The sequence below is a fragment of the Sycon ciliatum genome, chromosome 4 (assembly GCF_964019385.1).
Source record: "Sycon ciliatum chromosome 4, ocSycCili1.1, whole genome shotgun sequence".
Lineage (NCBI taxonomy): Eukaryota > Metazoa > Porifera > Calcarea > Leucosolenida > Sycettidae > Sycon > Sycon ciliatum.
This window is the reverse complement of record NC_088646.1, coordinates 41818657-41829846: the sequence shown is the minus strand read 5'-3', so window position 1 is coordinate 41829846 and position 11190 is coordinate 41818657. Positions and strand designations below refer to the sequence as shown.

Sequence of the window (11190 nt, the reverse complement as noted above, 5' to 3'; positions counted from 1 at the left end):
AGGTCGTATCTGTTCACGGGGGAGACAGATGAATCCCGGGACATACCACCCTGGGGCCTAATAAATTACAACTCCGAGGAGAGGGCAACTTTGTCTAGTTGTTGTTGTTTATTTTAGAGCAAAGAGGAAGAAATGTGTCATGCGCATGCGCATATCTGGTGAGGGAGCTGACGTCATGCAGCGAGGTCGCTACAATTATTTGAATCTGTACGTGCTCCAAGCCTACTCACCTCTGCTCAAATTGACGGCGATTTATTTCGCGATTTTAGGTCGATCGCCACGGAAAACCACACCAAACGTTGACAAAACTCCACGTTTTTCACTGAAGACGCATTGGATGTCCTAATAAAACGGATGGAAAACCTCGTAATGGCTGATGAAGAAGAAGAAATTTGTCGAACTTCTAAGGCGCACTGCAAAAGGAGTGCAAGAGTTTCGCCAGGGAAAGTAGGCAGGTCGGATTCAGTGATGCTTTTGCTGTCGATTGATGTCAGTTCCAGGTGTTCGATTTTTAAGTGCAACAGGAGACTCACTTTGGCACCACTGGCTGATGGACTATAACCCTCCAGAGTGTGCAACGCCTGATCCAGCTCTGCTTAAGGTCTTGGTCGAGCGTAGTCGGATCTTCTGATGTCATGCGTACATTCCACACCAGCGCAAGGCCGGTCTCGACGCAGGGCACCGTTGTTTTTGATCCGAGAGTACCCGCGACTCCCCGGGTTCCCCTCAGATGTGTACGGTATTATGACGCAAAGATCCGATTACGCTCGACCAAGACCCTATGCAGAGCTGGATCAGGCGTTGGACACTCTGGGAGGTTATGTACTCTTGTTGGAATGTATCCACTCCTGCTCTGCTATGCCGTGCCGTGCTGTACTGAATTACATTGCACAGTGCTGTCTGTACTTTAATGTTACTGTGTTGTGTTGTGTTGTGATGTGTTGACTGTTGTGTTGTGTTGTGTTGTGATGTGATGTGATGTGATGTGATGTCGTGTGTGGTGTTTTATGGTGTTGTGTTGTTTCGAGAATGTGATGTGATGTACTGTGATGTGTTGTGTTGTGTTGTGTTGTGATTTTCTGATTAACTATGCAGACTCAGGTGTTCTTCCTGGATGGGACAATTAAATGCTGCCAAGAAAAGCATCTCATCTTTGGCATCATTGCCATCCTCATCCTTGCATTCTTGGTGTTGCCAGTACCAATTATTACATTTCTTGTAGCAATTGGAAAGGCACCAACAGTAAGTGGATGTTTAAAATCTTCTTTCTCTTATCCAGTTTAACTTGAGTGTTAGGCGGCTTGGTCAGTCTTGTCGTCTAGGAAACGAGCAATCAGCGTCATTCCCGCAAGTGGGCCTTACCTGTGTTAAAAGCCAGCGCACCGCGTACATGACACAGGTCCGTGTCATCCTGCCTCGTTGTGAATATGGCACATTGTCTTTCTGGTGGCAATTCGTGACCTGATGTCCACCACTTTCTGAACGAATTGTCTTTCTGGTGGCAATTACCTGATCTCGGCACGCAATAAGGAAGCCTTCTGCTGTTTCGGGCTGCGGATTCTGAGACCTGAAAGACGAAAACAAAAGCTGTGTGTTCAGGATGCCATCAATATGAGTCCAATAGCGGCCATGAAGAGGCACCTGCCGGAGTTGTTGGCAGCTGCGGCTGTCAGTGAATACCTGCTTGACGGTGTGTTTGTTGGTTGTGTCGAGCGGCTGGTCAGGTGTGGAGGCATGATGTGCGTGGTGGGCGCAGCTAGCAGACAGTGCCATTCTTGCCGTCCTTGTCATCCTGGCCAGCGAGATCACTTGGCCTGATTATGATTTGCTTATGTAGAGTTAGGCTTGGTCAGGTAAAGATAAATCATGAGTTGTTTCGTCTCGTACCTATGTCAGCATCGTGATGTTGAAGTGGACAGGTTGATTCTCTTCCACTAGGCTTCATTCGGCCGACTTTGCTTTGACCTCGTTGAAAAGTGATGCGGGAAAAAAAGGTCGATTCGCAAAATTATGTTGATTTTGACATGTGATTGCTGGCTATGCTCCATGTTGATTAGAAGTAATTGTGCTATGGAAGTAGAAACTTGCAGTATTATATCAGTTGTATTGAACCTTCTGTGTTGAAGTGAAATAAAATAAATCAATGTTCGTGAATGTCCCCAAAGAAACTTCTCAGTGGTAGATCATGGTAATGGGACTTGAAAAGGACCAGGGATCAATTATTTGTGAATGGTCTATGACCATATACATTAAGTTGTGACAGTATACAATATGTCCATGTGTATGTTACACTGTGCTTGAAAGTGTTATGACTGTCACGGTTAAATGAACATAGAGGAAGAGGGGTTTCAACTCACAGTTAGCGGGGTGTTTTCATGAAGGAATGCTGGTGTCCTGTCTGCCACTATGCAGAGGTTGCGTCCATTCCAAGATGTCTTGATTCTGGGCCATGGCTTTCAACCAAGGAAAGCATGGTGGTTTTCTGTTGACCTTCTACGGCGCCTCTTTGTCTCTCTTCTCTTCATATTCATCACTGACTACAAAATCAGAGTGGTAAGTCACAGAATATACAGAGTGGCAAGTCACACAATATACAGTAGATAAGAGTGGCAAGTCACACAATATACAGTAGATAAGAGTGGTAAGTCACACAATATACAGTAGATAAGAGTGGTAAGTCACACAATATACAGTAGATAAGAGTGGTAAGTCACAGAGTATATAGTAGAACCTGTAACTACACGAGTCGCAGAAAACCACGCGTCTTGATTGTCGTAACTTAAAGTTTCATGCCATATAGCAATCTTCAGACAACTGATGGTTTTCTGTGACTCGTGTGTTACTGCTCTGCTTCCGCATTGAGCACTCTATCGAACCGGAGGACTCCGCTCTCTGTAGAACCTGTAACTAAAAATGATGTACCTTCTATTTCATGCACGAGCGGTTGTTGACTGATCTGTGCATTTTTCGTTGCCTTCCCATAATCCACGTACATATACATGTACGTATGAGTCTGAGTCTGAGTGTGTGTGTGTGTGTGTGTGTGTGTGTGTGTGTGCATGTGTGTGTGCATGTGCATGTGTGTGCATGTGTGTGTGCATGTGTGGATACATGTACATGCATGTCCAATCATGTACATGCATGGTTATATTTGCACAGGTGTCACTGGAATTGGCCGCACTGTTTCTATTGACAATACATCTCTACACGCAACCCTATATTGAACGTTTAGCTAATGTAGCGGAAGCTCTGGCACTGCTTGATCTTGCACTCGTTGGATCACTGACTATTCAACAAGATGAGAGAAACACACCGACAGCTGTCTTCATCACGTTTATCCTCCTTCCCGTGGCCTACATGCTGATATATATCTCTCTGACACTCTGGTCTTCCTTTAAGCAATGGAAGTAAGTTTGTCCTTAACAACACCACATGTCAGGGATAGGGAGTAGTGTGTGTGTGTGTGGGGGGGGGGGGGGGGTCAATGATCGGCCTTGACTAAACACACCGGCTAGAGAGTGCATCAAAAGGGGATTTCCCTGGTTTCTTTCAATGGATGTTGTAATGGACGGGAAGTCCGGTGAAAAATTTAAATTTCAGGGTCGGTAGAGTTTCGGCCGCTGAGTCGAATGGTGTTGGTCCCACGTGTCTCCGACAAAGCGTTCTCGAGATATTTCCGTTTGAAAAACTGAGTTTCGGGGGCTGCGCCATGACGTCATGCGGCCGCGCCACACCCTCTGCAACGTCATAGCGTGCAGCTAGGTCAAAAGGAGTGCGTGAAAGCAATAGTGTCAGTGTTATTTCAAATGATTTGGCGACTGATATTAGGTGGTGCAAGCGACCCCGAAGACATGTAACTCCTTGCGAGAGTGAGGATGCAGCCATGGCTGACCTTCATGAGTTCGGTCTGGGGCTGAGAACCTCGGTAGTCAGCTGAAGAAATGGCCGCGCGGGCCGGTCAAGAGTGAGCGCTACTGAGTTTCCGACTGATGAAGAAGCAGCAGCTATTGCAGACGAGGCTGATGTAATTATCAGATCGCTGGAGAGCAGGGTCGCCAAAATGGAGAAGAGTGATGCGAGTGCTCTAAATGTTGTTCCATACCGATTTGATTCGCTTAGACTCCAGTAGCCTGCCACATGGTGATGTTTTGGTGCGAACTGGGAATATTTCGGACTACTCAATTGGAGAACAGTGCAGGCTCTTTGAACCACGGGCACGACTCTTCGCTCGCAACGCTATAGAATCTGAAAGTTCTAGGTCCGAGAGCTGGTCGCTGTTTTGTCACTTGTCACGGTTGTGCACTCATCGCTGTAGCATAAAATAATGAGGCGCCGCGGGTGCGGAAAACTAAAATTTTCTTTCTCAAAGCACAATCACCGGCACCGGCAAGGAGAAACGCACGTTCTCTGACTACATGACTGTACAATAGTCAATACGACTGATACGAGTGTAGTACATGTACATGACAAGTCCGTGTGTTGACTAGTTTTCTGAGTCTTGTGACTTGTTGTTGTTGTGTCAGATGTGACATGAGTTTGTTGACTGCACTACTAGTACTACTACACTACAGTCTACAGCTAGATAACACACTGCACGCACTGCATGCACGCAGCGCGCGCAGAGCGCATAGACCATGTAGACCAGGTAGACGGGCTAGGCTAACGGAAAAGTCCAACTCGGAAACGGCTAAAATACGGTATAACCTCCAGGTTTACCGAGCTGAAAATCACAGGGTACGTAGTGTTTGTAACACTGAATCGAATGGTCTTGGTCCGAAGAAGCTGCGATAAACGGTTCCCCAATCGAACGCGCTCCGAATATGGCCATTTTTGTACACACCTAGATGGTGTGGCTACCTGGCTGCACGCTGTGACGTCATCACCTGGATCTGGGTGATGCGCGCTCAAATTCGCACATGTTCGATTGGGCGTATCTGACGAACCATAAGCCGCAGCCTCCTCGGACAAAGACCATTCGACTCAGCGCCCCGAACTCTACGGACTGTGAAATTTAAATTTTTCACCGGACTTCCCCTTTAAATTAAACAGGAAATAATGATTAGGGATCCAGGAGAAGAAAATCATCGCAACCAGAAGAAGAGTATGCCGAGCAACTGTTGTAGCAATATAACCACACATGGTGATATGGCGGTAAAACCACACGTGGTGATATGGCAGTGTAACACACGTGGTGATATGGCAGTGTAACACACATGACGATACTGGTGTAGGGTCCTTGCTGCTAATAGAGCTCTATGTCCAAGCAGGGGCAGAATGCACCACACAAAGGCAAAACAATGGCGATATGACAGTGAAACCACATGTGGATAATGGCGGTTAATACACATCTGCCCGCATAACGCTCTCTAAGCTGCAAACTGCAAAGTTCTGGAAAAGAGCATTCCTTCTCTTGCCGTTGCCATCAGTTTTCACCGGGTGCCCTGTCGATACATGGCTTGTTATTATCACTATACACTATACAGTGTATGGTTTGACTGTACACACATCACACGCATAGGTAATACTACACTACACTGACTCAACTTGGCTCAAATAGTGACATATGGCCAGGCGCCAGACGCACTCGGGTGATCCTCTTTTAGCCCTTGGCGGATTATGACGCCATAATATTTGGCATAATCTTGGGATTTCGTCAAAAACTTATGCTCCGGCATAATATACGGATTCCAACGTGTAAGGTCGGCGTAATCTTTCGGTTTAGACAAAACATTATGTTTAGGGCATAATACAGCTTTGTCAGAAAGCCAGCAGATGTTTTTTTTTTAATACCCCAGTTACGACTCCTTGTCATAGCCCTTGGCGGATTATGCCGGCATAATATTTGGCATAATCTTGGGATTTCGTCAAAAAATTATGCTCCGGCATAATATACGGATTCCAACGTGTGGGGTCGGCATAATCTTTCGGTTTAGACAAACATTGTGCTTAGGGCATGGCCGTGTGTGTATGCGTGGTTTCTCAATCCTCTATGTACAGCGTGAATACATAGTGGAACCGAGCATAATTCAGCATAATTCAGCATATTTGTTGGCATAATTGTGGTATAATCAAAAGCATAATTTGACGATTGGCCGAGCATAGTCCGCCAATGGCTATCCTCTTTGCCTTTGCCAGAACTCAGTTGTCACTTGGAGAGCATTGTGTTGGCAGGATGGTATCAGGGCCGGAGGCAGCTCCCACGGAGCGGTTCGGCCGAGTGCCCTGTTGAAGGGGGTCTGGATCCTCCCCCAAATATTTTTAGTAATTTAGAAAGCAAATCCTGCACTCTGGGTGCATTTCGGTGCATCTCCTAGCCCCTGGGTACAACTTGCAAGTCTGATGTTCCAATGCAGAACACACTAGTTTCAGACTGTGCATCTATGATAGTTCACTGTACGGAGAATGTTCCTGATGACAGTGTAGTCCGTTTTTTACGACTCCTTGTACAAAATCCTACATCAAAACTTTTTCTCCCCGGTTTTTGGACGTTCCACGTGGACAGACTTTTTGGGAAATTGGTACGTCCATGGCCGTACCGGCCACACCTGTGGTGCCGGCCCTGCGTATTTACCACCATTTCTTCACTAGCACTCTGCTAGTAATACATATATTGCATATGAGTGATTGGTTTGCAGGCCTGCCTGCAAATCATGAGGTCCCGGGTTCGAGATCCGCGCTGGTAGCAGGGAGCGTGGAAAAGACTTTTTACGCGTGGTGAACTGCGCCGACACCCACGGTCAACTGGGTACTCACGACTCGGAGTGAGGATAACAAGGATGCAGTTTACAGGGTTATGGGCCATTACACGCCCGATTGGTTGAGAGACTCATCTCCTCTCCCCTGACTCACTTGTGAGGTCTGCATTCGCCACTAAGGTGAACAGGCATAGTGGTGGTCTGCGGATGTGAAGGCTAGTCTGTGTGTTTCTGAACATTCAAGCGATGCTGACGCGGATCCCACAAATATTATTATTACTTCTGCTTTGGAGTTTTCAGCAATCTTTCTTGTCAAGCTGCGGCCGAATACATCCAAAGAAGAAGATTGCCTGATGAGTCCAGCAGGGACGAAACGTGTGTCGCAATCGAGGACATTCGGGAGTCGTAATTTTTACACTCCCCAAGCGGTGTGTATTTTGCCTGCACTTTGCATTTGGTTGAGCGTAGAACATGGCTTCATCGTGGCATGTGGGCCATGGGCTGCTATAGGGAACATCCTGTTTTGGCTGAAATGGATGCAGCTCTGCTCGCTCCTCTTTGCATGTGCATTGGCGGTGCCGGTGGAGGAGCTGAAAACCCCACTAGTTTGTTTGATTTTCGATGTGGAAGACTCTTGGCTACCCAATGTTCTATTCGCATATTGAGCCACTGAAAATGCACTAGACATTGCGTCATCTGTTGGTGTCCTTTTTCTGGTTTATTTAGGAAACAGAAGAACAAAGCTAAACAAGGTCTGTTGGATGAAATAGATGGTGACTCTGATACAGCCGGCGGCGTAGTTTCTCGAGATAGTGCTTCACTTGGCTATGCTAGACCTGTGCTACGCAAGTTGCATGCAGCAAGTGACGTCACTGGTCCATATGCAGCTGTACGCGCAAGCGCTATCGCCAGGCTACCCGACAGTGATGACCCAGATTCAGCTGCACAAAGATCTGATAACACACCCACACACATCAACAGTGGTACTGGCAACAGTGGCGCTGGCAGCAATGGTGGCGGCAACTCTACAAGTCACAGCCTGCGTAGGAGTTCAAAGTCTCGGCGTACGTCTTGGCGCCGTAAAGGCAAACCACCAGCCAATGGGATGACAGCAGATGCTGGATCAAGGGATGAATTTCTGTCAATGAGTGTTGATGTGGATTCTAAAAGAGAGCATCTGTCATCGAAAAATGTCGGAACAAATAGTTCAAGGGTGTCCATGGAGGATAGAGGGGATCGGCATGAACTCCGTCAAGTAAGAAGGCAATTAAAAACACCACTCCTGGGACAACAGACACATACATATGCAACACCTCCTTCACATTCTTCAGGCGACAGTGACTAACGTTAAGGTTATGTTGATAGCGTCAGTGTTCACTGTTACAACTAGTCATTCAGCTAGTGCCTCCTCATACTGGATACATGTAGTTCAAAATGCTAACGCTTCATACTGGATGTGTAGTGCATTACGCTAGCGCTTCACACTGGATGCATTCTTAGTGTGTGACAAACAGCCTATCAACAATAGCAGCAAGGGGAGGACTTCATAACCGTCCTCAAATGAATGCAGGATTGCGAACGCCTTTTACGCTAGAGCCTGAGCTTCACTAGTAGTATCCTTGATCACATTTTTATCCTTTCGCTATATGTAGTCCTAGCCAGGTACAAAACAAATTATTAATTTCACAAAGTACTTCTTTGATAGAATATAAATGTAGTTGGCATGTGCGTCCATCACAGCATGCACTTGATGAAACTGATACTGTAAGGAGAAGTAAAGGCATTCGGGATATCCTCTTATCAACATAACTAAGATTAAATTTCAAGTTTTTGTGGTTCTAGGTGTTTAGTTGAGCATGAATCATACTTTTCTGGGTGAGCAGAGTCCGCACCGCAGCTTGAATCGTAATATTATTATTTGAGAACAGGAATGTTTTAACTACTTACTGAAATACATGTACTACTTACTCAATCTGCGGACAGCATGCTGTTTCGTTCTTTGTGAACTCCTCAGCGCAGCACAGAGAAACTACTTCTGTGCTCTGAGACTAACATACTATAGTCATGTCTAGTGATAGTGCTGTTACTCATGCTCCACTTGCCGCTGCATTCTATGATCTAGCCATGCTGCTGCCTATCTGCGAGGTAATCTGTAAAATAATATCACCCGTCACCATGGTGACCAGTGTGCTAGTGAGTGTGGTACGTGCCTGTTTACACAACCGTATTTGGCATTCAGGAGGATGGGTATGTACCTGAGTGGAGTTGGGGGCTGTAACCGATGAACCGTGGCTAGAACCATACTTGACAGACTGGTAACGCATCCCGTGCCAGATGTATGTCTGTTGTTAGCTGACCTCTCACCTGCAGCTTCCAGAGCTCCTGCATTGAACACACACACACACACACACACACACACACACACACACACACACACACACACGCACACGCACACACACCAACAATTAAGACAACACATAAACACAAAGCCAGACGCACGCACATAGACACGCATGCACAAGGTTCTAGTACTGCTGAGTCACCTCTGCAATAGCAAAGAAGACGTGGTTGCAAGTGACCGTTGGCTTGTGCATAGTGTGCATAGTGTGCATATGCATACTCAGTGTGTCTTTGTGGTCCACTTTCACGACAATAACACACACAGAAGTCTCTGCTGTGAGCACGGTGGCTCGGCAATGGCTTTATTTATTGATATTAGATCCTCAGAACCAACGCATATGGCCGATTGGTTAGCAGGCCTGCCTGCGAATCATGAGGTCCCGAGTTCAAGACCCGCGCTGGTAGCAGGGAGCGTGTAAAAAGACTTATTACGCGTGCTGAACTGCGCGGTCAACTGGGTACTCACAGCTCGGAGTGAGAATAACAAGGATGCAGTTTACAGGGTTATGGGCCGTTACACGCCCGATTGGTTGAGAGACTAACCTCCTCTCCCCTGACTCACTTGTGAGGTCTGCATTCGCCACTAAGGTGAACAGGCATAGTGGTGGCCTGCGGGTGCGAAGGCTAGTTTGTGTGTTTCTGAACATTCAAGCGATGCCGACGCGGGTCCCGCGAATAATATTATTAGGGACGTTTTAATAGCAATGCGAAAATTCGAACTTTTGGTGGTGGCGATATTTCGCGAAAATCTATTTCGAAAAAGAAAACTTGTGAGGTTTAGCAATGCGAAACGACTTTTTCTCGAAGCTATTTGAATCTTATAGTACCGTACCGTATACATGGTATATGCAGTTCAGTCTCAAGCAGGGGGCTGTAAAATTACTACTCCCTGTAGTGAAATGCGTACCGAGAAAAGAGAAAGTTAGGCTGTGTTTACATGAGAAATTTCAACCCGGGTCGAGTTCAGCCCGGGTTGAAAGTCTGTACGATAGACAAAAGAGGTGAGCGTTTACATGAAGACAGTTGACCCGGGTCAAATACTGATATGCCGCCAAAAGTTCACTTCTACAGTTCCGTATAGTCACGTGAATCCTTTCGCGCGAAATTTGCATCTGCAGCGCTGTTCAAACCTGGCGCGAGATACGCACAGAAGTACGTTTGTACGATTTTCTTGACCCGGGTTGATTTCAACCCTCCCCTTGGGGGGAGGGTTGAAATCAACCCGGGGCGAGATTTCAACCCGGGTCAAGCGCAATGCGTCATGTAAACGCGCCATTCACTTTGTGCACATGGCGGGTTGAAATCTGACCCGGGTCGAACTCAACCCGGGTTGAAACGCTTCATGTAAACACAGCCTTACTTTCGCAAATCACTGCAACTTCGCGTCCAAGTTTTCGAAGTTTCGACCTTTGTTTCTGTACTCATTCCCAGACTCGAATTTTCTTTCGAACTTTCGCGTTGCTAAGGGCCTGGTCAGACTGCGGCAAAATCGAAATAATCCTAGGATTATAATCCGAATCTCCATAGTAACTTGCCGCCAGAGCGGCAAAAGCGAGAGTTGACGCTCCAAAAAAAAAGCAAGAACGGACCACGCTTTTCCGCTCCAAACAGGATTTGACGCTGATACGCCATTGACGCTGATAATCACTGATTTTTTCATCTCGATATCGAAGAGCTAATTGGCCACGGACAACAACAAAACTCATAAGGATGGTTGCAAGGATTGCACTGAAGGTGTTGGCGATCCCCAAGGTGAAGGAATTTGACGTCGTTCGTGGAGATTACCACTTGACGCTCGAAATGAAGTTTGAATTTTCACTCTCCCCACATGTGTAGTGTGATCGCGATTCAAATTCTGGACGCTGTTCTGTTTTCGTCAGGCAACCAAAATTTGCCGCAGTCTGACCAGGCCCTAAGGGCCTGGTCAGACTGCGGCAAATTTTGGTTGCCTGACGCAAGAGTACATGAAAACCCGGTTTTCATGTACTCTTGCCTGACGAAAACAGAACAGCGTCCAGAATTTGAATCGCGATCACACTACACATGTGGGGAGAGTGAAAATTCAAACTTCATTTCGAGCGTCAAGTGGTAATCT

General features: G+C 46.6%; 1 long non-coding RNA gene across 1 annotated transcript; it reads left to right on the top strand.

The window, feature by feature from the left end:
• Nucleotides 1–1145: 1145 nt before the first annotated feature.
• Nucleotides 1146–8868, top strand: LOC135816231 (uncharacterized). Its single transcript, XR_010553360.1, has 4 exons — nucleotides 1146–1242; nucleotides 2413–2553; nucleotides 3160–3407; nucleotides 7422–8868. It is a non-coding gene; the product is annotated as an uncharacterized LOC135816231 (long non-coding RNA).
• The last annotated feature ends 2322 nt before the right edge of the window (nucleotides 8869–11190 follow it).